Source organism: Danio rerio, chromosome 17, assembly GCF_049306965.1.
Source record: "Danio rerio strain Tuebingen ecotype United States chromosome 17, GRCz12tu, whole genome shotgun sequence".
Lineage (NCBI taxonomy): Eukaryota > Metazoa > Chordata > Actinopteri > Cypriniformes > Danionidae > Danio > Danio rerio.
In genome coordinates, this window is record NC_133192.1 from 33,056,533 (window position 1) to 33,081,877 (window position 25,345).

A 25,345-nucleotide genomic window follows, 5' to 3' on the forward strand; every position below is an offset into this window, starting at 1 on the left:
CTCCAGCTCTAGCGATGAAGAAAGGATTATTGTTTTTCAAAGCAATAAGCAGCTACGCGTTCATATCGCCCTGGGCAAAGAGCTTAGAATGACCAAGAGGCGACACTCTAGTGTAATTTGTGAAACAGAAATTGAAACAGCCACTAGAGGGCGCGGCGGCCATTATGGTATGAAAACTCCAATATAACAACACCATATTCATTCATTCATTTTCTTGTCGTCTTAGTCCCTTTATTAATCTGGGGTCGCCACAGCGGAATGAACCGCCAACTTATCCAGCAAGTTTTTACGCAGCGGATGCCCTTCCAACCGCAACCCATCTCTGGGAAACATCCACACACACATTCACACACACACTCATACACTACGTACAATTTAGCCTACCCAATTCACCTGTACCGCATGTCTTTGGACTGTGGGGGAAACCAGAGCACCCGGAGGAAACATACGCGAAGGCAGGGAGAACATGCAAACTCCACACAGAAATGCCAACTGAGCAGAGGTTTTAACCAGCGACCCAGTGACCTTCTTGCTGTGAGGCATCAGCACTACCTACTGCGCCACTGCCTCGCCCTACAACAGCATATTATAAGTCGGTAAAATAAACTATTAATAGTGCTGATGATTATGATAACAAATGTTGTATTGTCGTCTTTCAGGTTGTATCTTGGCTTTAATGCGCTTTTTAAATAAATAAATTGAAAAAAAAACAAAGCAGCTGCTTGCCATCGCGACAGTAAAGAGATCCTATACGCTTATTTCACGCGGCCGCCATTTTAAAGAACCAAAGCGAGGCTGCGGTGGGGTGCACTGAGCGCGGATGACTCAACTGATCCTCACGGCTTCGCGCTTTAGTCTCCGTGTATCTGTGTTTGGTTTGCGCTCAGTTTACTACTCTTCACCCAGTGCAAACACAGATACACGGACTGGAGCGCGAAGCAGCCGTCAAGATCAGTCGAGTCATCAAGCAGATCGCTCGGCTCGTCTGTGTTTGTGCTCAGTATACAGCGGTGGGTGAACTTATGACCTTCTTGGTCAATCACAATCATTTCTGTTGAACAAGTGAACACAATGGCAAATCAGCGCTGTTTTAAGAAAGCCATCAACATTGCCTTAAATGTTAGCGCGAAATTGCCAGTTTTTCTTTTAATTCAGTATCGTGACAAGTCTAATATAGTAAAAGAATCAGTTGATTAACTCTAGTTTGATAAATGGCATCTAAAACGTGTGTTTGGGAAAGAAAATGTTTGCTAACTAGTGCCATTTCCCTTAACTTTGCTGAAAATGAGCTCTGACATCCCTTTTTTACATTCACTATTCATTCAGAACGGACCTTCGGGTCACCCGGAAGGCGGAGAAAGGATAAATTTGTATCACTTTATCTTCGCTGATAAGATAAACAGCCAGGTACACAACATTACTATGTTCCTATGATACTTTTGAGTTTCTTCCCACTGCAGCCTCGATTTCGCTTTTGAAAATGGCGGCCGCGTGAAATCAGTCTATGGACGACCGATCATTTTCACTCCAAAATGGCATAATCCGGGGCTGTTGCTGGGCGCTGCTGTTGCAATGGAACGTTCTATTGAGTGTTGCCTCTTGGTCCTTCTAAGCTCTTTGCCCTGGGCATCTTCTTCAATGTGCGCTTGCATTGGCAGTTTTGCTCATGAGCGCCTCCAAGTGCTGTTTACTGTAACTTCAGCAGCTCCGTGCATGTGAACAAAAGTGCCAATCTGATTGGTGGAGAGGGTTTTGACGTGGTGCGTCAAAACAAAAAAATGTGCATGAGGCTTTTTTTTATTTTGCTTTTACGGCTGCCGTTTTGCGCTTTGGTGTGCACGATCACGTTGATGCCCTTTATTTATTCAAGAGACGTTAAACGTCGACTGAAAACGTGAGCAAAAAAACGTCTCGGTGTGCACGGGCCTTAAGTCTCATTTTTAAAATAGGATCCAAATCTCTCTTATTTTGAGGCCCACTGCAACATGACAGGAGTGTAGTTTCCCCAAATGACAGCTCTGTAGGCTATTAACATGTCTCCGTAGTGACACGTATAATCATATCAACAAGACCGGACATGAACAAAGCACTGGGATAAAAAGATCTGTTCAGCTCCCTGTGATCATCAACCATCATCCAATGTGATCAAGAATCAGTTTTTTAAGTCTAAAATGTTTTTAAAACGTTGCATGTTTGTAATTAATCACAGCGATTTTACTGTCATTATCACCACAACCGCATGTCAGTACAATAATGAAAGAAGATGCTTCAATCCCGGTTTGTGGACGTTAAATCAGGTTTATTTTGTACATTTACATAACGGATATCCATACAGCAGTGGATATTAACCTGTAGCCTGCCACATTTGCCATGCAAAAGCAGTGCAAATTTAAACTTTAGCTCTGTGTGTGTCCGCTGCATGTGGGCATGTTTGTGTGTGAGCGTGAAATTTGTAACAAAGATTTGAATTAACTCCGCAACAAAGACAATAAATAAATAATCATTGGGAAGTTCTTACTGTAGTATTTCTCACAAACATTATGTGAGATCTGCTTCCTTCATGTCTGTCTCTGTGCTGTTTATCTGACACAGGCGAGGCGGAGGTTGGTGGTGGGGAGAACTAGCATTAAAGGCACAGGCCACAAAAACAGTTTCCAATATTTCCTATATTCTGAAAGGTATAATAAATAATCTGATGAGGGTTTTGAGCTGAAACTTAACAGACACATTCTGCAGACACAAAAAACATATATTAAATCTTGAAAAAGGGGGGTAAAATAGGTGCCCTTTAAACAGTTGAACTGTTCAAGATGTTTCAGCATAAACAACATGTGCAAAGTTGTGGCACTCAAAGTTAAATTAGAAAGTAATAGTTTTATTTTATAGAATTAATAAATTTAATTATTTTAAAGATCTTTATCTTATTATTATAATAAGACAGTGTATATATATATATAWWATATATATATATATATATATATATATATATATATATATATATATATATATATATATATATATATATATATACACACGTGTGTGTGTGTGTGTGTGTGTGTGTATGTATATATATACATTTTTCAGTAACCTGGGTCAAACGCTTCCAGTGAACTGTCTGTATACCATTACAAAATCAGCACGTTTAAGGTCTGTTTTTTTTTGTTTTTTTTTTATCAACAATCTTCACTGCTTGATATAAATACGATATAAAGTGGATCTCAGAATGTACAACAAATACTGCATTAAATTACATTTTCTATGCTATGTTTTCAAAATAGAGTTTCAGTGCTAGCCTGCTAATCCTGACAGGCAGGTGCATATAAACAGTCTTTAACTCATTTTACACTTAAACAAATGAATTAATTCTGAAGTCTATTTAACTGATTCTATTGTAATTACATTACAACATCAACGCGGTAAAAAGAACCATGTAAAATTGAAAAAGTCACATTAACTGTTCACTAGAAGTTTATCGATATGGAAAGAAACACATATACTGTACCCTATTGGATCGGGAAAGGTCTGTGAGTCACGACAGTTGCGACATATGTTGCTACACCGACCACTGCATTGCACAATGTTTTTTAAAGCCTATAAAACAAACAGCTGGTTGGGACAGCAACAAACTTGTAACATCACAAACCTAAAAGTTACATAAACAAGCATGATGTTTTTCACAGTCAGTGAATCAGAACACACTGGGCCAGCTGACCAATCAGAGCCCATTGCGTGTTTCAGATGAGCTAAATAGAAGCAGAAAGTCAACAGACTTTTTTTGATAAATGGAAAACAGTGGTGAAGAATCATGTGAAAAATAATGCGATTTATTTTTTTATAACACAGCATAAACACATGACATTGCACGAAAAAAATACAATCAAACCTTTGAAAATAGCTTATTTTCAAAGCTTTTCCCCCTCTCTTCATAATTGTGAAAGTAATTTACTCATTGGGATTTGTGGACCTGTGCATCGATGGATTTGCTCTTCAGTGCTTAAACTTTCAGCAATGAAAAACCACACTTCAAATCTGAAAACTGGACTGACAATATCAATTCAAACTTCTATGTTAATTGAACTGAATTGAATTATTGTTCAACAAAATTATACAAATATTAAATAAAAAAGCATTCCTTTAGCTTAAATAATACAGCTTGTCACTATCAACGCAAAGATTGTAGGCATGCATGGCAAATAGAATTGATCAAATGTGTTTGAGAAATGCATAAATGGAAATGGATACAGAAAAGACTCTGCCATGTGTCCCATGAGATTGGTCATTTACAGGTTAGAGAAGATCAGTTGACTGCATGATTACAATTAATCATGATAAAATACACAAGACAAAATGGACATTAACACATTATGCTAATTTTTATATATTACACATAATAAGCTCTTTTTAAAACCTTTGATGTGATTTTATATTAATTAAATTAATAATAAATTATGTTTTATACAATTATGCATGAATGTATAAGTGTGTCTTCCATCACAATATTTTGCTTAGCTCTGTTAAAGGTTCACCGCTTGGCAACGTCTGAGGTGATAATAAATCTACATAGATAAAGCATTGCAGTGATGCATTTCTGCATTATGCAGCCATTAATAAATCTAAATGGAACACACAACCAAAAATATATATCAATTGACGATGATGTTATTAAAGCACCACAGAAAGTGCTGTTACCAGAATTCTGGAGTAGGGGGTGTATTGTGATTCTCTGTCATGTGACACACCATGTGTTTGACATGAGTTTCTAATATAGAGTTTAGATTCGCCTGTCAAATTTGAGAATAATGATAGAACGTCTGGCATTTAACCTTTAAGGAAATAGTTCACTTCCTGCCACAGAAGTTCTGCAGCTGACTTATCAAAGACATATCAAAGGCATTAATATTCTGCTTAAATCATTTCTTTCTTTCTTTCTTTCTTTCTTTCTTTCTTTCTTTCTTTCTTCTTTTTCTGTTTCTATTGCTGTAGGGGACACACAAATAAACACTAGGCATAACACATTTTGAGAGAATATTTTGCAAAACAAATGCACACAAATATGTTCATGTTATGAGCTCTGCGACAAATCGGATAATAAATATTTGCACTGATCAGCTAGGAAGAATGAACATGAAAACATTTATTGTGAATGTAAAACATCTGAACAGTTCCACAGATCAAAGTGCACAATAAACAGATTTATTTATTCAAACAAAGAACACATTCAATTTATGCCCTATTTAATATTTCTCCCCCATTCAGATAACTCAGTAATTTAATTTTGAATATTGGGATACTGTGTCCCTTTCCAATATTTTTCTAATGCTAGGTGCACTTTTAGATACATTCAAATTGGAAATTAATCCATTGTTTTTGCTGATAACCACTTATATATTAATACAACTACATGTATTAAATACAAAAAAACATTGTACATTAAAAAAATGTGCCTTAGCCTACTTTTTCTTTTAAATATAAACTTGTTTGTGTTACATAAAATATGTTGCACATGACATTTTTATGTCAAATCTATCAGAGGGTGATGTCTACCTTTTTGCAGATCTGATTTATGTTACTTAGTGAAGTTCATTTATAAGCTAATTTCGAGAGGATCACGTGATTATGATTGAACACGGCTGGTTCTGCATTAGCTATGTATGATCCACCAATCAGACCACTCCTAACCCACCATAAAGAGCCAAGGTTTCGCGCTACCACCTTCCACCCCTACTTCTCCACCTTTCCCTTCATAGGGTGGCACGGTGGCCCAGTGGTTAGCACTGTTGCCTCACAGCAAGAACGTCACCTGTTCTAGTCCTTTAACAGGCCGGCTGTCGTTTCTGTGTGTAGTTTGCCTGTTCTTCCCGTGCTCGCATGGGTTTTTCCCGGGTTCTCCGGTTTCCTCTTACATTCCGAAAACATGCACTTCAAGTGAATTGATCTAAATTAAGCACTAGTCAAACTCTTATCCTGCAGCATATCTCTTCATAGCATTTATTTTAGTAATCAGCTCTTATCAAGGGGGGAAGTTGTTCTACCTGAGCTCAAAGCTCCCCTCTCGTCCTGCAAACGGGAGGGAGCCCAGGGCTCAAGGACCTTTTGGGCTCAGGGCTCTCTCCCAGCACAGCATGCCAAACTTGCTTATAAACAATCATCAGCTAAGTGTGAACTCTTGAATAGGATACATTTTGTTGTACTTTTCAGATACATGTCCTTCTTGTACATGCCCACAAAAAGGCAGGGCTTGGTGTACAGATTTGGCATGGGACAATTACCGTTTTCAAGATACAGTTTACTGCAGTTTGGAAAAGTCAAGATTTTAAATGTTTTTTAGGACAACAGTATGTCCAAAAGAAAAGATACCCAAAGACCTCATTTTAAATTGTAAGAAATCATGATATTTTTTATCTAAGGTTATCATACTATCAGAATCTTATACCAGCCCATGGCTAGTACAGAGTGTATTACTGATCTGAACCCTTTCCTAAACCCAACCAATAGTGTTTTTAAAAACAAACGTAAAAAGAAAGTACCCTGCGACCACAAAGAGTTACAGTACATTGATTTTACATTGCTTTTATCTTTTTTTGTGAAATTGTGGTTCATCAGACATGAAATTAGAGAGCTCTGCGTCACTAAAACAACTCAAGGTGAGCTACCAAACAAACTGATCCATATAGACATAGACAGATGAAGCAAACGTATGCGATTACGAATCATAGACACCGTTCAGTTATTTTTAGTACCTATTTGGTATTGTGCAAAAACTGCACAAAATTAATCCTTAATTTATTGATAATATATTCCTTTAAATATCATTAGTGTGAAGAGGTACAGAAGTTGTTTGCACCATACAGCCCTGTAGTATGTTAAAGTATACATTTTATGGTTTTGGCTGAAGCATATATTTACAAAGAGCCTGTGTTGGAAATACAGTGCTAAAGAACACTTCTATTATTACTTTTAAAATAGAAAAATGCAGGATTATTGTAGTTAATAGTATACTTAACATAAATAGAATCTCTTCCTTGGATATTTGTAGGCAATCTTGCAATTAACCTTTACCCTATTCAGCCAATAATGAACAATTATTACAAGGGTAAGTTTCACGTTAGCCACTTAAACTCACTCATAAAAGCAAGTGTTTTATATTGGCATTAACGGTTCCATGAAGAAATTTTAACATCCTTGCAACATTTACATTGCACCAAATGTGTTTTATGGTGTATTTATTTTTACACTACAAAATCAAATGTTTCTTCTAAGGCATTGCTGCAACAACCTTAATTTTTAGAAACATATTACACAGAGAGGATGGAAAATATAGTTTTCGGCTTCCCAGAGTTCATGGTGTCTGTTTTGAAGTTTGCACAAGTGAAAACTGAAAGATTCATCAGTCAACGAATAATCCAGTGGAAGATACATGTGTGAGTTTTATTGCATTAGAAACAGAATTGTGTAGCTATTCTTAGAAAAAAACACATTACTGGGGGGATGAGCACTGATGGTGGACACACTTTGAATTATTCAATTTATTCAATCATTATCTCTGTCTTCTGTGGAAAACTAAATCGAATGGTATAATTCTAAGAACAGAGGAAGAGATAAGGAATAAAAACACCAAATCAACATAATAACATTCATTAAATTAGATCACATCACGTTGACCACGTTCCTGTAGATAAAAAACAGGGCATCAGATGTCACGGTCGGTTTCCCATAGAAAGCATGAACTGAAAAAAAGGTAGTTTAAACACAATACAAGTCCCTTTGGATGAAAGTGCGTATGAAAATAGATAACAGTTCACAATAACAGTGCTAACAATGAGTTGTGGCATGTGCTAATCATGAACTTTAACTACAACAGGAGTCACGTGAGTTCTTGGGTGAATAACAGCGACCCTAATTCCTGGTTAGTACATGCTTTTAGTTAATTAATCTAATAATTACCACATTAGTTCATACTTAATTCATCCTTAATGAACTCATGTTATGTTAATGTATAATTCAAGAGTTCACACTTAGCTGATGATTGATTATAAAGCTTGTTTGGCATGCTGTCCCGGAAGAGAGCCCTAAGCTCATTAGATCCTCGAGCCCTGGGCTCCCTCCAATTTGCAAGGCGAGAAGGGAGTTTGAACTCAGGTAGATCTCAAGAACTCCCCTGCTGTAGTGGTTAATGAACATATAGTGATAGCACTTAAGAGTTAACTACTTACTAGGAGGATGTCTATGGTGCTGATTTGGATTAGTCAATTAACTTAAGTTGCATGTTTTTGGACGGTGGGAGAAAACCAGGGAACCCAGGGGAAACCCACATGAGCACGGGGAGAATGTGTAAACCCCGCACAAAAGTTGGCTGGCTTGGTAAGGACTAGAACCAGTGACGTTCTTGCTGTGAGGCAACAGTTCTAACCACTGGGCCTCCGTGCCACCCATCTAGGAAAGAAGGAGAAATAGGGATGGAAGGGGGAGGGGGGGTTCTTTAAAATGAAGATGGCTGTCATATGGAACTTAGGGTATTTATAGTGGCTAAGGAATCATCTGATTAGTGAATCATTAATTGAATAATGCAGGGCCAGCTGCAAGCAATCATAAACATGTGATCCTCTCGAAATTAGTTTATAAAAAAACTTATATCATGACTTTACTTGGAGGGGCACATCCTCATTAACCCATTCTTAACTACTCATGAACTCCTTACTTAACTACTTCTTAGACGTTGGTCTGCGTTTACACTGAATAACAATAGAAAAGTGTCAACATGAACAGTTTAAACACAGGAGTTTATGAGTAATTAAGGATGAGCTAATGGTGATGTGCCCCTCCAAGTAAATGTCATGACATAGTTATACATTAACAGTTCATGAGCTCATGTTGGTTACATTTAGCTTAAACAAAAATGTTAATTAATACATTAATTAACAATCATGACCTAACAAGTCATTAAGGTAGCCGTAATTAACACATGTGACTCATGTTGTAGTTAAAGTTAGTTCATGATTAGCGCGTGCATTAACTCATTATTAACTCATAGTAAAGTAATGTTTAGTTTCCATATTAGCATATCCTTTTTCATGTACTGTTATTCTAAAGTGTTACCGCAAAAAAAAAAAAAAAAAAAAAATCAATCTTTGTTCAAATAAACCTGTTATGTGGTGTTGTTTTTGTAAGCCGGTCTCTTGATTGTAATTGGTAAGTGGAAATGTTTTCCACATTTCAGTTGTTTGATTTGTAACACCCAAGAAAATGTACGTATTGAGAAATATCCTTTGTGTGCAAAATAATATATGTTGAAAGCACTAACCATGTCATTTAGCTACGTGTTATTTGCTACTCAGGCAGAGAAAAAAGGGAGAAAAAAACACACACAAAGCTTTCAGGTTTGTACTTAAACAGTATATATAATGTACAAAAGCATTTCCTAGAAATGTGGGCGAGTCGCTTTCCCTTTCAATCATTTGTGTTGTTACTTCTTACAGTACGTCACTGAATATTTCCAGCAACATTCAGAAGACAATCAAAGCAGCTCACATGCATGCACATTCATATTTGATATTGTTATTTTTGCTCAGTGCCCTAAAGGGTTTGGTGGTGGTACAAATATTATGCGATATATTTTTTTTGTAATAAGGCTGAATCATTTCTCTCAGGTCAGTTATTAAATTTTATCCTCTCTCAATGATTGTAAAGCCAGCCTTGGGCTGCCATATCACAAGCAAAACTCTCCATCAGTCAACAGCGCCCTGAATGCTTTCATGTCCTTTCCATATTTGCCTCAGAAAGAAAATATGTTTTCGCACTTGAGAAAATGACTTAATGACTGGAATATATATTACATGGAGACAAAGTGCACACTGCATGTCTGCATTTACTTCTAAGTTTAACCTCTGAAATAGAGCTCAAAATGGTTTCCTGTGATTTCATGCTGGATGTTTGACCCCATATTTTGCAAAGCTAAAAACAAACAAAAAAAGGAGTTAAGAGAAGCTGTACAGGTTATCCTGAAACAGAATATCTGGAATAAATATAAGGAATTAATGAGGAATAAATGTGACCACACTTTTACACACTAGCTATATTTTGATCCAGTTTGATGCAAATTTGGGGAAATGTCTAAACATTATTTTGTAGGACCATAAACTTGAGCACCTTGTAGATTAATCAGTCTGATGCAGAGATTGTCTTTTTCACTTTGGAGCGTTATCTATAATTTAAGTTGCTCTCGAAGGTCGCTGTCTGTACTGTAAGTGTGCATCTACATCTTCTCACTGACCTTACAAACTTACTCAGCACTTTTTAAAGTCAGACTTTACTCAGCACCTTGCAAACTTAACTATAATGTAGTCAGCACCATTTAGACCAGAAACGTTGTAAATGAATCAGATTATTATTTTTTTTCTGTAAATAAAGTCTCTTGATGGATAGAGGACCATACAGAATACATTGGTGAGCAAATCAAGGGAAAGGCAAGTGTAATTCCATTCTGTTATAAATGAGATTGTTTTTGTTTTTATTAGTTCATAAGAAAATGTAAACAAAAATGCTGTATTAGTTAATATAAAGCAATGTTTTTTAGTTATTTTAAATATTTTTAAATAAATTAGGAAACTACCCATAGCAACTACACTTACCTGTAGCCCACTAGCCTAAATCAAGTTTGGTTTTTGACCCTTTATATAAAAAAGGTTTGTACACCCCTGATTTAGACTTATGCACATACTCTTTTGCCTGTAAATTTAAATCCAAAATATGTAAGTTTTTTCTCATTAAAATAACAAAAATCCACCAACAGTGTCAGGTGTTTTTCTTACTTATGAACTTACATTATCCCAAATGTTTCAAAGACAATTAAAATCCATTTTTTTATATATTAGTGTATTTTTCGACATGGACCTTGTTTTGTATTTTGAATCCTTCAGCTCATTTTCCATGAATATGATTACTACAGATGTCCACACTACTCCCATGATTCCACCACAGCGTCATTAAAATGTCTTTGTTTGTTTTTAATATGCACCCTCTAGTGGCGAAAATGACATGCTTTAAACTCTACAGAATCTTCAAGTTTAGAGATTGCATACCATGCATGGTCAATAAAATGTAAACAAACATTCTCCACCTCAGGTTTGAATGAAAACTAATTAGAATTGCCCATTTAATAGCTTCTACTGTCACTGTGCATGTTACAATCATATAATATACAGAATGTAGAGGAATATAAATGTGACACCATTAGGATAATCCTCAAGGTGCTCACTGTGTGTTAAGATAAAATAAACTTTATTAATAAAACCAAGCAACTTAATGCTGATAAATGATCTTTTCATTCACATGGCGGCAATGATAGAAACAGTTTTGGAGTAACAGAGGGATGAGAAATGAGGTTTCAGGTTGGCTTGTGTTTAGACTGACACAGATTAATAAATTAAAAACTACTGTTGGAAAGAGTTACATTGAAAGCAATAATAAAGCAACTAAACACCTATGTAATTGTTATTAAAAACAGAGACATTATTATATTGAAATATATTTGGGGGACAGTGGTTTATTCTAGTAATTATGAATAATACAATACTGCTTTATTAACCATTATACCACGATTTGTGTAAATGCTTGAATCGTATTAGCTAAATATTTTGAAATAATAATTAAGTGCAAATGTAGCTGTTAAAAACGTAATGGATTGTTTTAATTTAAATACTCTTACACACACAAACATGCTTTAAAGTTGTAGATTATTGTAATGTCTTCGCGGTGACAAAAAAAGGTATTTTGTTCATAAATGTTTATTTAAGATTACAATGCCGAATGCTTTAAAGCAAAATCTGTGAATTAACTGTTTTGTCTATATTAATATTTTTAATTTAGTCAAATTTACTATTACATTACAATAACAGTATATCTACAGATTTTACTGCTGACAATATTATGCAAGAGAGGGAAAGACACTTGTATATGAATATTTATACAACAGTTCTTTCTGGTTCTTGAATCTAATTGGCTGATAGCCGTGCAATATTCTGCACATCTGCTATCAGAACTTGCACATCCTCTCACTCTTGTATATTACTCCACCCACACGAGTGGAAAGCAGAGAAATAAACTCACTACAATTTGACAAATATTGCAGCTGTTGGACAACATAATGTACTTTTGAGGCTTTTTAGGGGAGAATGTAGTTGTTTAGAGTGCAACTATGCAGTTTATTTATGAGAATAGTGCCTTTTTTAAATATCTATAATTTCAGAGAAACATCAGCCTGTCATACTGAGCAGATAAAAGACAGTTGACATTAGCCCCTTTCACACAGTGATACCGGTAAATATCTGGAAAATTTCCGGAACTACTTTACCGGTATATTCAAAAAAGCGCTGTTCACACAGGCGAGGACGTTACGGAAATTTTTCGGAAAATAGCATTCACACATCCATTCCAAAATACCGGTAAATTCTGACATCATTCACCACAAATGAGCTTTAAACGGCTGCGCTTGTATTTGTAAACATTTGACTAATTTACAAACTCTGCGGATGATCAATATTGTGAACAACTTCGATGAAAACATATGGAGGATCACTTTCGCATGTCGAGAAGTTCATAATATGTGCGTGTGCAGGTGCTCACAGGCTGTTTCACAGGCACACGCAAAGCTTGAAGGTAAACAAACAACGGCTTATCATAAGCATCTCATCGATGATTATTTACACAGTTGGCATTAAGAAGAACATATAAACGTGATCTGACTAACTTCTAGCAGCTAAATGTGTCTGGAAAAATATTCAAAGGCTTTTATTCTTATAAACCGCGCAGACGTGAATGCGTCTGACTGTTGTGATTGGCTAAAGCAGACTTCTCACGTCAGCACGTTCTAGACGTGCACGCGCTTATTACGGCAATCTTCCTTCTGCATTCACACAGCGCAGCATTCCGGCAAATTGCCGGTAATGTTACAACTTCTCTTTCCGGAAAATAGCCAGAACGAATTTACCGGTATTTTTAAAAAGGACCTGTTCACACATACAACCTTTCCGGAAAATTGCCGGCAATTTTCCGGAAAGGTCTGTATGTGTGAAAGGGGCTATTGTCCATCCACAAGATGGCAACAGAGAATAAACCCTTAGAGGAGAAAAACTCAGCATAAAACTACAAACTACAGCCGATCAAATCATTATGTAACTGGTAAGTGACATTCTTAAGTCGATCTCTCTTTTTTGTATGTTGCAATGCTGTATTTATACCATAGTAATGGTAGTGTGTTGAGTGTGAGATGGGACACACAAATCAGGAATGTATGTATTTTGTGTTGTCCACTCTTTATATAACACTGAGTTACTTTTTGGTTGGCCATCTGTTTGCGTCTAATGAGTCTCCTGTTTCCGTTACTGCAGAGTTCAGTAAAAAGAAAGAAAGAAGAAATGCCTGCATGAGTTTAGCATTTTTCCTTATCGCAAACACAACAGTAATCTAGTAGTGTTTTCTTTGCTTTTTCGGGGTTAATTATTGTGATATCCCGATTGCAACAGAGAAACACTGGTAAATCTCTGTTGACTGATGGCATTTCATGTCCTTCAGCCTTATAATCTTAAAATAAGAGCAAAATCACCTGTTTTGTCATCACTTTAGACATTAGGCTAGAGAATTATTCAAATACTAGCTATAAAGTGACGTTGGTGAATTAGTAACAGCTTCTGCTGTTCTGATGTCAGTAGTTTCTCAAACAAAAATGATTTTGAAACTCTCCGTGTTTGATTTTTTTTATACACGATTATGTCGTCAAACTCTTGTATACAATATACAGCCACATCGCACTGCTACTTGTGTGATATTGCTCATATAAATACCTGTATATCAACATATTTATATTGAATGTGGCTATATTTGGCTCTGGAAGATATCAGATGATTGAGACCAAAAATGGCAATTAGATATACACAAAACAAATTATATTTCATGTTCAGCCACTATTGATATACATCAGAATCAGCCGTAGACTCCAAAAAAAAAAAAAATGAGTCTGAGTTAAGGATGATCCTGGCGGGGTGCGTCACATGGCCAAAAATCAGAAGAATTAAATATATAAAAAATTATTTATACACAGTCAGCCATGGATTATCCCTTGCTTATACTAACTGCGATCATATTACTATAAAGTTCATCACAAGTTTACAGATATTTGGGTAATGAAGTGTCACTAGTGTCTTTCCAGTAACAAGACTGGAAGTCATTGCTTGTGTGTGCATTTACTGGCAAATCCATTCTCTAATTTTAAAGTAATTTCCCATTATTAACTGTGTAAGGGGGGCTATTATGTTTATTTTTCAATGATGCCTTTTGTGTGGTGATAAATGGATGACGCTTCAGTTGCATTTTTCAATCTACATATTTTTTATTTCATATTTAAAAATGTTTGCTCTTTCAGCCAAAATCCAATAATGTTTTTTAGTTGTTAAAATTTGCTTTCATAATTTTTATAAATTGTTTAAAGAAATGCACACAGCACTTGTCCTTTTTAAAATCAGTGTTTGTACTAAAAATGAACAGAATCACAAACAAACTGCTTTATCTAGTCTAATTAAATGTACTTTTTGTTTTCGTTATGAGATATCTCATGATCAAGAAGGCTTTGTTTCAGTCTCTATCGTCACTCTTTTTCCAGTTTGGAGAGCATTGCTATGGTCTGTCTATTTAGAATGAGATTGGTGTGCTCATATGGTAAGAATGTGACGTTTGGATGCACACAACCCTCTAGAAATGATTGTCTTGGAGCATTTCTTGACCAGAACATTACATCATCACCTAAAGATCAAGTGGAACACCATAAAAAACATTTCTCATTGTCTGCTCATAGACAATTGAATAGAAAAATGAGTGTGGAGTTCAGGAGGTCTTTGAAAGAATAATAAAAGACATATTACTCCACAATCCAAAATATGATTAAAAGAAAGCTGTTTAATCTTGGTTCCAAAGTTTAGATTGACTTCAGTGAAATCATCGTCATCTTTTATGTCCATTAAAAATGGGGTGACATATGAACTGGAAAAACAAGCAGGAATAGCATTCTGGGCACTAAGTCATGAAGCAAATGACATTTTTTTTATAGCTTTATCATAGTATTTGTTAATACAATATACAATAGTGTCATCTGATCATAAAAAACAAGTGACCTCTGCAGACACATACATAAAACACATACACGGAGCTTAAAAACAGTAAATAAAAATAATGCAGTAACAATTTTTTTTTAAAATATACAGTACATATTTTTTATCAAGCAGCACTGAGCAAAACGGAACATCAAGACCGCAATTTATTCAAAAGGCCATTTTTTTTTTTAATTGCTAAAGTATTCAAGTGCAATACTTTCCCATGAGAACTGGTGTCATAAAGCACTTTAGGCTTGAAATGGCTCTTCAAGAGTCATTCATTTAGCTGCTTATTTGCATTGAGATAGCAATGACCCTTTTGCTGATATAAATACTGTGCATTTATTCCATTATCATGTAGGTACATGAGAATCTGCAATCTTCCCATAGGACATAACATTGGACAATTGATTTATTATAGTTAAAAATAAAACTATAAAATAAATAATTTTTATTAGATCAAATACATTTTTGGTCTGTTAAATTTTTTATTCTGATTGACTAAAAGGTGTTAATGCAATTGCTTAATGCACAAGTAGTTCCAGTCAGTTTTGATCACAGTTCGAAAAAAATAAGCTTCCCTCAAACATTAGTAGTTACCATAGCAACTATGGTATAATTGCCAGCAGCTATAGCTCTAATTATAACTAACTAGGTTGCTGCCGGAAGTGGTGTTAGTGAGACCAGCAGGATGCACTCAACCTGCGGTCTGTGTGGGTCCTACCGCCCCAGTATATTGATGGGGACTCTAAATTGCAGTCTTTCGGATGAGACGTTAAACCGAGGTCCTGACTCTCCATGGTCGTAAAAAATCCCAGGATATCCCTGGCATCCTGGCCAAGTTTGCCCACTGGCCAGTCATCATGGCCTCTTAACCATCCTCATATCAAAATTAGCTTCATCACCCTGTCTCCTCTCCACCAATCAGCTGGTGTGTGGTTGGACACAATATGGCAAACGTTAAGTCATATTTAAGGTGGATGCCCCCCCCTCCCCCAATTGTGTAAAGCGCTTTGAGTGTCCAGAAAAGCGCTATATAAATGTAAGGAATTATTATTATTATTATTATTATTATTATTATTATTATTATTGGCAGATAATCCCCTGTATAATCTTGAGGATCCAGATATTAACCAACTTGCAAATATGCTCAAACACATTTACGAAGTGGTAGCTCATATACACACACACACTCAGTCTGCCTGTGACTGATTCAAAGCAGGGACTAGGAGATCTAACATGTCATAACTGACAACAATTTGGTCAAATATTGCACTGCAAAGGGCAAAACTAGTTTTAACTTGTCTGTAACTTGGCAAAGGTCCATGGAATAAGTGAGATAATCAATAGATTGCTGTGTGTAAAGGATTTTAAATGTTTTTTTCATATAGTATCAGGTGATTGGGTGGATCGCATTGTGCATTTAAAAATGCATGATAATCTGTTGATTGAACTTTACATATTAAAACATAAATAAAACATTGTGGCTATAAATATACACCTAAAATAAATTTAATGTAACACCTAATTCAAACTATTAATTACATTAAAACATTAAAAGTATAGCTCAATACATGTTATTCACTGACCAATGAAATTTCTCTGCTAAAGAGTTTTGCTAATATTATCTAAACAACAGTTTGTTCAGAGAGAAACTAGCACTCGTTGGTCATGCTACATTTAAAAAAACAGGTTCCATTCACCTTTCTACTTCTGGCAAAATTGTAATCAGTGGTTAGCAGATATTTGTTCAGTTTTCCATTTGTTTACAGCATTTTAACTAAGCTTGACATGCACATCAATAATTGGCAATTAGCGGTTAGAGATGTGCTGTGCAGTGCAATGACCTGTTAAAAATCAGTTAAATGGGGGGAAAAACATCAATTGAGCGATATCCAAAATGACGCTTAGTTAATTTCACGTGCATCAATACAACTAATTATCAGAAGCATCTGGAAAGAACCGACAGTTTAACACACTACTAGAGGCTCAGAACGATGTGAGTAAATATTTAATGTAATGACTTTTTAATTTAATCATTTGCATTATGCTTATTATAAGCATATTTTGTCGGTTAGACCGTTAGAACACTCAATTTTAAAATAATCAAGCATATATAGGTACTCTGTAATAGAAAATGTCTTTTAAGTAGGATTTTATAGCGTATACATCGGCCACTTTATTAGGTACACCTTACTAGTACCGGGTTGGACTCCCTTTTGTCTTCAGAACTGCCTTAATTCTTTGTGGCATAGATTTAACAAGGTACTGGAAATATTCATCAGAGATTTTGGTCCATATTGACATGATAGCATCACAGTTGCTGCAGATTTGTCAGCTGCACATCCATGATGTGAATCTGCCATTCCACCACATCCCAAAGGTGCTCTATTGGATTGAATTCTGGAGACTGTGGAGGCCATTTCAGTACAGTGAACTCATTGTCATGTTCAAGAAACCAGTCTGAGATGATGATTCACGACATGGAGCATTATCCTGCTGGAAATAGCCATCGGAAGATAGGTACACTGTGGTCATAAAGGGATGGACATGGATGGACATCATTAAACCACCACCACCAGCATGAACCGTTGATACAAGGAAGGATGGATCAGTGCTTTCATGTTGGTGACAACAAATTCTGACCCTACCATTCAGATATCGCAGCAGAAATTGAGACTCATCAGACCAGGCAACGTCTTCTATTGTCCTATTTTGGTGAGCCTGTGCAAATTGTCGCCTCATTTTCTGTTCTTAGCTGACAGGAGTGGCAATCTGTGTGGTCTTCTGCTGCTGTAGCCCATCCGCCTCAAGGTTTGACGTGTTATGCGCTCAGAGAAGTTCTTCTACACACCTCTGTGTTTTTTTGAGTTACTGTTGCCTTTCTATCAGCTGGAACCAGTCTGGCCATTCTCCTTTGACCCCTGGCATCAACTCCTGCTCACTGGATATTTTCTCTTTTTCTGACCATTCTCTGTAAACTCTAGAGATGGCTGTGCTTGATAATCCCATAGATCCGCAGTTTCTGAAATACTTAGACCAGCCCGTCTGGCATCAACAACCATGCCACATTCAAAGTCAATTAAATCACCTTTCTTCCCCATTCTGCAATAGTACCTGGATGAAGCCTTTATGATGCAAGCTGAGATTGCATCACTCAGCTATGCAATGTCAGACACAATGCACTCAAATTGAGCGAGTGACGTCATTGTGAGGGGTAGGGTTAGATGAGCCCATTAAAAAGCATTGGATGCAGCTCAGATTGCACTGCACCAGGTCTGCATCCAGACCCCTCTCTCATTCTGACGCTCGATTTGAACTGCAGAAGGTCGTCTTGACCATGTCTACATGCCTAAATGCATTGAGTTGCTGCCATGTGATTGGCTGATTCGAAATGTTGTGTTAACGAGCAGTTGGACAGCTGTACCTATTAAAGTGGCCGCATTATTTACTAATCGATCACTAATCAAGCAAGCATGTTTGTGATTCATCATGCTATGCTGTAATATATTATGAGTTGTCCCTGTATTGCAACACATTCCTACACCTTAAGTTTCTCATAAATTTAAAACCATGGCAAATTAGCCTTCCGACTTGGCCTAAAATCTGACATCACGGCTAAGCAGCCTTAACAAGCCTGTTTTCCATTTGGTCAGTGCAAATTAAACTCATATGTGATCTGTTTTTCTGTAAAACCTCAGAGCATCAGAGCACTGGCTTCTTCTTTGACAGTTTCACATATTATCAAGTATCATTAACACAGTTAATTGATTCAGTGTGTCACAAGAGAATTAAACCTGAAATCCATCAAATGAGCCTTGCGATCACCTCAGCAAAGACTTATGGAAATCATTCCTTTTTTTTCTTTATTAAATAATTACCTTAGGTTTCCCAGACCTGATTTGGATTGGGACTGAAGGTTTCAGATGTCTGAAGTTAATTTAAAATCATTTGCGTATTCCTTATTTTATGGCTTTAGTCTCATGGCGGTGGTATTCCAGAACAGCTGAGGGTTCAGGTAAAGTTGATGTGGAGCGTATATCAATATCTGATATATTTTAAAAAGGGTTGTAATGTGAACTAGACTCAAGAGTGTTGGATCTGCAATGTGGATGAGATACACCTGCTAAATTAAAAGAAAAAACCTTTTTTTCTACAAAAAAAGGTATAAATTTCTTTATACCTTTTATTATATGGTGTGTCAATTTTGATGAACAAAAAATAGTACTAATTTCTCACTGGAGTCAGGTTTTAACATGAATGTGGCTATTTTATTACATGTGAATGACATTTAATGCAGGTCTACACTCCCCAGGCTCATTGGAAATGTGTGCCTCAGCATAAACTATAAAAGAAATCGGTCAAATTTATGGTAAAGAATAAAAAGTGCTGTGCAATATATGGGAGAAACTGTAAAATAAATTCCTGTAAAACTTTTCTTGAAACTATTGTAATTTATACATTTCACTGCACCAAAATTTTTGTGTCAATACACCAATGTTTTAAATTACTCAAATCTGCACATTGTACCTTCGTTACAAAAACAGGAACACAACCAAAACCATGGGGTGATGAGAAAGTCATATAATGAAACATTGTTTATCATAAACCGTTTTTCATTTTCATTCACACAACTACAAAACATCTTGGTAACACATAAACTAAAGTAACACAATAAACATTATTTATCAAAATTTGATGAACATATTTCTCCAATGTAGCCTACATCACTGATGAGCAATAAAACTAAAAAGAACCATAGTAATATCAACAAAAAGACACAAAAACTGAAGCATCATGCAGGGAATTCTGCAAAAGTAAAATGCGTTGTGCCAGGCACATTTCGCTGCATCTTTCCAACGCTTACTCACGGCAATACGTAACTTTTTGATTTAGTGGCTAATTCATATGAATTTGTATGATCTCATTCGTACAATTAAGTACAATTTGCTCATCCTCCAATGGTGGTTAGGTTTAGGGATGGGGTTGGGTTGGGTAGGCATGGGCCGATATAAGATTCTTAAGGTATGATAATGTTGGATAAAAATTTCAGTTTTATGATATCATGGTATTGTGATTACTGCTCTAAAATATATTCGTTATAAATGTCTGGGTAAAAACAACAAACTTTTCCCCATTGTACAATATATGTTTTATTTTAACATTAAACAATAAACATGTCAGGCTAAATAATTAATATAAGTCATTGACAATCATGCTGTCTCCATTTCAAAAACACAGATTTCTTTACATCTAAAAAAAGGCATCTGTGGATATCTTTTAATATAATGCAAATCACTGCACTGTTCAGGTCTATAGCATGCTTGTATGTTGGTTTTAAGCGATTTGTTTCTCAAATGTTTCCTGAATCATGGACTGACCAGTAGCTTTTGATGGGGAGGGTTCTTTTCTGCTGGAAAAAAATGCTTTTCGGCTGGAAAAAATAGACTAAAAACACATTTAAAAATGTATAAATACCTTAGGAATGGTATAACAGAAAAATTTAACGGTTTTAAAACCTTGACTTTTCAAAACCGCCGTAAACTGCGGTTAACCTTAAAACCAGTTATTGCATGCCATGGAATAAACTTAAAAATGTAAAATAGTTACGTATCCTCAAGAAATCAGGCTGATCTTTCCAGCCTGATCTCACGAGAAAACGTAAGTATTTTACGTTTTGGCAGTTTAGAGGCTAATTCGTACGAATTCGTATGATTTCAGTCGTACGAAATGATGCGATTTTAAAAAGAAGGCGTGGCACCTAACCCCACCCCTAACCCCAACCGTCATTGGGGGATAAGCAAATCGTACTAAATTGTACGAATTAGATCGTACGAATTCATACGAATTAGCCACTAAATGAAAAAGTTACGAATTGCCGTGAGATTGTGTTGGATCTTTCAGATGACAAATCCACTAGAGGACACTGTAATTTAAAATCTGTAATTTAAAGTTATGCTGTACATTTCAGATAGACTTGTCTTAAACATGTCCATAGGAAGACAGGGCCTGACGTACAGATTACCTAGAAAACCACTGACCTAAAAATTTGCCCCTTATTTAAATATTAGCTGGTGAAACTAAAACTTTAGACTGAACATGCCAAATACATTTTTTAAACTATTTTATTCACTATAAATGACTGTAGCATTTAGCAACTGGCTAAACTGGCATTGGGTGGGTTAAAATAACCAAAACAAAGTCAGACATTCGAGCACGGAAAACACACGTTCAAAGCAGACCTTAGCATTGTGTTAGCAAGAATGTTCACTTAGCATTTTTCTTAAACATCTGCAAACATATTATGGTATTTTTATGCTTTTGAAGAGTCAAAAACATACAAAGAGCACTTTTAATATCTTCCATAAACAAAAATAGTGCAGTCCTAGAAACTCTGTATCCAAATGATGCGTTCAGAATGCGTTCACCACAGAAACAACAATGTGCACATCTACTACAAATTTTCCTACAGCTCTATAAGATACGAGTATGATCTGCTACTGCCTGCCTAGTGAATGACTTTTTAAACTGCTGTTTGTGAATAAACATGCATTTCATCTGCTCAAAATGTTGTAACGTTTCTATTACAGTATTCTACCAACCTGATATTTACTGCATTGAAATGTATGAAATAATGAGCAAACGTAATACAAAGCCTAACAACATTCACAATGAGGGCTATTATCACAACTAAGTCTAAGTACTTAAAAATCTCCCACACAAAGATATATTTGGACCTCATATTGTCATGTATTTTCATTGGCAAAATAAAAACTGGGGCAGTCGCAGAGAGGAGATAGAGTGTATTATTCTCATCATAGGCCTGAAGCTAATAACGCTGCTCTTCCTGCTTGCCAAAAAACGTGCTGCTGCAAGTTTGGAGGATCTTTTACAGGCTGTGTGGGACTACTTGGGAAGAGAAACAGGTGTGCCTTGATATGTAATTAGGCAAGTGCATTATTTCAGAGGCCTGGAAAGAATATGGCAATGGCTGTTAGTGCTAGCAAGTGAATTATTTGTGCTTCTCTGGTGTATCGCATACATTCAGCAGGCTTTGTGTGGTATGTGTGTATGAATTTGACTTTGACATGCTCCTTGCACAACATCCTGGCATTCATGCTGGAAGACGTCTCAAAACGCAGCTTGGTGGAGATCTTAATATGTTTTAAATGTCACAATTCTCCAGCGAGCTGAGCTATTAACTCAGGTTAGCTTTTGCCTGTCAGCTTTTATTGTTTTGGAATATATGTGGAACAGTAAACATCAGTGCATGATATAAATCTGAGCCTCCCTTCCTGCACATATTTATTGGTTTGTACTGAAACACAAAGCAAACAGGAACATAGATTGAATTATCAGATGTCGGCTATATGATTTTAGGTATTTATGGTGAGATAAAAGGTGACTTGAGTTTTTTGTTAGTTTAAAATACTTTAGCCAGATTTATTTGCAAGTTTCAGAATTGTAAACACTATGCCTTTGTGGTCATATATAAAACAGCAACAGTTTTACCGAAACATGCTTTCACAACTAAAAACACACCTACAAATACAATAATCACTTGAATTTTAATCTATAATTCACACTAGTTGCATTTAAACACCAACATTTTTATTGCTTTTTAAATTATTTGTGCTTACAGGGGCAGATTTTTTAAAGGAACAACCTAGTTTTTTGAGAGGGGTCTGGCTGCAGACCTGGTGCAGTGCAAACTGGACTGCATCCAATGCTTTTTAATGGGCTCACCTAACCCCACCCCTAACCCTACCCGTCACAGTGACGTCACTAGCTCAATTTGAGTGCATTGTGTCTGACATTGCATTGCTGAGTGATGCAGTCTCAGCTTGCATCATAAAGGCTGCATCCAGATACTATTGAGTTTTTTGGAAAGTCACCTAGAGTTAAAGAGCTGATTTTTGACATTCTTGAATCCATTCAGGCAGTCTTTGGGTCTGGTGGGAGCCCTTTTAGCATAGCTTAGCATAAATCATTGAATGGGATAAGACCATTAGCCTCTCGCTCAAAAATTTGTTTTGTAAAGGTATATATAATGAAAGCTTGACTCTTCCTTAGTTTTATCATGTACAAAAACTGATGGAAAATTAAAAGTCGCTATTTTTAAACACAATCTCGCAGCAATTCGTAACTTTTATATTTAGTGGCTAATTCGAATAATTATTGGTATTCGTTAGTGTACGAATTTGTACGAATTAGCAACTTAACTGACAAAATGTAAAATAGTAAAGTTTCCCTGTGAAATCAGGCTGTATGTCAATATGGCTAGAAGCTATACTGTAATTCTGGCGTAATAAACAGTCAATCTCTGGGTCTGGCGGGAGCACTTTTAGCATAGCTTGACATAAATCATTGAATCATATTGGACCATTAGCCTCTCGCTCAAAAATGAGTTTTGAAAAGGTTATATTTATATATATATTAAAAGCTTGACTCTTCCATATTTTATCATGAAACTGATGGAAAATCAAAAGTCGCTATTTTGTCAACACAATCTCACAGCAATTCGTAACTTTTAGAAGTGGCTAATTTGAATAATTATTCGTATTTGTTAGTGTATGAATTAATACCAATTAGACACTTAATACAAATTAGCCACATGAAATCAGACTGTATTTTTTATGCCTATATGGCTAAACGTTATCTTCTCATTATAATGTAATTAGTAGCCAATCTCTGGGTCGGGCAGGAAAGCTTTTAGCATAGCTTAGCATAAATCATTAAATCAGATAAGCATCTCATTCAAAAGTTTGTTTTGAAAAGGTTATATTTTTATATCTATTTAAAATGAAAGCTTAACTCTTCCGTAGTTTTATCATGTTCAGAAACTGATGGAAAATCAAAAGTCGCTATTTTTTAACACAATCTCATGAGAATTCATAACTTTTAGATTAAGTGGATAATTAAAATACTTATTCATATTCGTTATTATACGAATACATACAAATAAATTAAAATAGTGAAGTTATCTCTTGAGATCAGGTTGTATTTTTTATGCTCATATGGCTGGGAGCTATTCTCTCATTCTGGCATAATAATCAGTTAATCTCTAGGTCTGGCAGGAGCAATTTTAGCATAGCTTAGAATAAATCATTGAATCAAACCATTGTGGAGGATAGTAGCATCAGTGTGCAAGTTCAATATGAACTAAGGATAGCTGATGTTGTGCTGCATCTTTTTTTGTTTAAAGTTAACTTTGTAGTTACTAATGCAGTGAAAATCTGTTTGCTAATTGTACACACATAAACGCATTGGTGCATTGAATGACTTTATGTTTTTGTGAGCTAAACCAGGTTTTTGTGAACTAAGCATAGTATCAGTTGATGAAATACTGTTGTTTTCTGTAAATTTAAACACTCCTATAAAACTTCCATATTTTTACAGTAAATTCCTGGCAACCACTGCCGGTATTTTCCCGTAAATTTAAAAGATCTTTTTAACAGTGTAAATAAATTAAACTTAAATTATAAATGTTGGGTTGATTGAACTAAACAACATTACATTACCTTTATGTAACTAACTTAAGTTCACTTAAATAAATATTCTTTCTTTAAGGTAACTTTACGTGGAACCTGTTGACATAAAAATGTTAATTAAAGCCAACATATCATTTTTGAGTGTAGACCATTAGCCTCTAGCTTAAAATGAGTTTTAAAAAGGTTATTTTTTCATATATATTGAAAGCTTGACGCTTCCATAGTTTTATCATGTACAGAAACTGATGAAAAATTTAAAGTTGCTATTTTTTCAACACAATCTCACAGCAATTCGTAACTTTTAGATTCAGTGGCTAATTCGAATACTTATTGGTATTCATTAGTGTACAAATTTGTATGAATTAGCAACTTAACTGACAAAATGTAAAATAGTAATGTTACCCCGTGAGATCAGGCTGTATTTTTATACTGATATGGCGCTATACTCTCATTCTGGCGTAATAATCATTAAACTTCGCTGCTGTACCATGGCTGAATGATGTCTAGCAGTAAAATAGCTCTCAACTGTCTCTTAAAAATGTGTACATGGTTGCCAGATTTTCAGGCTTGTTTTAATATCACTTTGTGCTATAAGGCTTTGAGCTTTACTTAAAGAGAAACCCTGTAAGATGCTCCATGTACTGCTTTTTCATTCATACAGTTCATTCATCATTTTCCCCCCTCCGTTCTTTCAAAAAATGCAGCAACAGTGGC

At 35.7% G+C, this 25,345-nt stretch overlaps 1 protein-coding gene across 1 annotated transcript in view; it reads right to left on the minus strand.

Moving 5' to 3' along the window:
- The window catches only part of ltk (leukocyte receptor tyrosine kinase), a 227,415-nt gene that overhangs the window by 180,143 nt on the left and 21,927 nt on the right, over nt 1-25,345 (minus strand). The window lies entirely within an intron of this gene.